This window comes from Piliocolobus tephrosceles, chromosome 13, assembly GCF_002776525.5.
Source record: "Piliocolobus tephrosceles isolate RC106 chromosome 13, ASM277652v3, whole genome shotgun sequence".
Lineage (NCBI taxonomy): Eukaryota > Metazoa > Chordata > Mammalia > Primates > Cercopithecidae > Piliocolobus > Piliocolobus tephrosceles.
In genome coordinates this window covers 83,463,398-83,465,446 of record NC_045446.1, presented here as the reverse complement: position 1 = coordinate 83,465,446, position 2,049 = coordinate 83,463,398, and the positions used below count along the sequence as shown (strand labels likewise).

At 44.4% G+C, this 2,049-nt stretch overlaps 1 pseudogene across 1 annotated transcript; it reads right to left on the bottom strand.

The window, feature by feature from the left end:
- Positions 1–303: 303 nt before the first annotated feature.
- LOC111540737 lies at positions 304–1,736 on the bottom strand (annotated as a pseudogene). The gene has a single exon (XR_002731062.2). The product of XR_002731062.2 is annotated as a 26S proteasome regulatory subunit 7 pseudogene (transcript).
- Positions 1,737–2,049: the final 313 nt, after the last annotated feature.

Below are 2,049 nucleotides of genomic sequence, written 5' to 3'. Positions count from 1 at the left end.
TTGTTGTTGTTTGTTTGTTTTTTTTGAGGCGGAGCCTCCCTCTGTCCCCCCTGCTAGAGTGCAGAGGCCAGATCTCTGCTCATTGCAAGCTCCGCCTCCCGGGTTTACGCCATTCTCCTGCCTCAGCCTTCCAAGTAGCTGGGACTACAGGCGCCCGCCACGTCGCCCGGCTAGTTTTTGTATTTTTAGTAGAGACGGGGTTTCACCGTGTTAGCCAGGATGATCTCGATCTCCTGACCTCGTGATCTGCCCGTCTCGGCTTCCCAAAGTGCTGGGATTACAGGCTTGAGCCACCGCGCCCGGCATTTATTTGTTTATGAAGTGGTTATTAACAAGTCTATGTAAGGTTAGGATTCCAATCTAAAGTTTTCACCTGAAAGCCTTCAGGGTTCAGTTGTATGTCATGTAACGAGGAGTAGCACTGAATTTGGCATAAGACTTTATGACCTTATTTACAGCTTCCAAGAAATCCTTCTCAGTAGCGATTTTTCGCCGTGCTCTGATGGCAAACATACCAGCTTCTGTGCAGACGCTTCTAATCTCAGCACCAGTGCTATTTGGACACAGTCGTGCTAACAATTCAAATCTGATATCTCTTTCAACACTCATTGAACAAGCGTGAATCTTAAATATGTGGGTCCGACCCTCTAGATCGGGCAAGCTAAATTCAATTTTTCTAGCCAATCTCCCTGGCCTTATCAGTGCTGGATCCAAAGTATCAGGTCTGTTAGTGGCCATTAGCACTTTAATATTGCCTCGAGGATCAAAACCATCAAGCTGATTCATCAGTTCCAACATTGCTCTCTGCACTTCATTGTCACCTCCAGCACCATCATCAAACCGAGCCCCTCCAATAGCATCAATTTCATCAAAGAAGATAAGGCAGGCTTTTTTTGTTCTGGCCATTTCAAAGAGTTCACGAACCATTCGAGCCCCCTCACCGACGTATTTCTGTACGAGCTCAGATCCAATAACTCGAATGAAGCACGCATCAGTCCCATTAGCAACTGCCCCGCGCACAGAGTGTCTTGCCTGTACTGGGTGGACCAAAGAGCAGCACGCCCTTGGGAGGCTCAATGCCAAGGTTTACAAACCTCTCTGGATGAAGTAATGGGGTTTCAACTACTTCTCGCAATTTCTCAATCTGTTCCTTACAACCACCAGCATCACTGTATGTGACATCAGGTTTCTCTTCCACCTGCATCATGGTAACTGTTGGGTCAATCTTAGGAGGCAATGGAATGTGAATTTGATATTTATTTCTGTCCACACCCACTCTCATCCCTTCTTCAATGTCAGTAGGTGCCACCTGATCACTAAGGTCCACCACAAACTTGGCAAACTGCTTTACGTTGATAATGTATTTTGGGTCCTCCGAATCAGCACTGATTATCTTCGTACACCTGGCAACCTGTGAAGGCTGTTCACTCTGGAGTGTCTGCTTATCTGCAGCCAAATCCCAGAGTGCTGGTGGGGCCAGGCCAGTGTCAGATTCTTTAATACCAGTGAGCTCATTAATTTTCTTGAGAAGTTGCTGAATGTCATCTTCAACTTGCTTGATCTGCCTAGAGTAAGTGCTCTGACCGTAAGTTTTTAGCAAGGCAATATCCCCCTCATCCAGAGCTTGGATGGGCTTGTCGTCCTTCTCATCCTCTTTGGTCTTCCGCTGATCGGCACCAAGGTAATCCGGCATTTTGGCAGCTCCAAATGCCTCCTCTTCTTAATGATTACACAGCACCCTATCTGTTTTTCTTATAAGCTAACATTTTGCATAACTGATTTTCTGTGAGTAAAGTCAGGAGTTCTTTTTTTGTTGTTACATATATATGTATTAAAACCACAGAAACTCATAGACTAGAAGAAGGAGAGAACAAAAGGAGAACCATTCCTTCTTTTATTCATGTAATTATTCAATAATAATGTATTAAATGTAAATTATGGCTAGTTTGGGGTTCCATAATGTGGAACTCATTTGAAAAACTATGAAAACAACAAAATTGATAAAAGGGTCAAGAAATGGGTGTTGCTAAAAGGCTGTAGAAAGTGGTT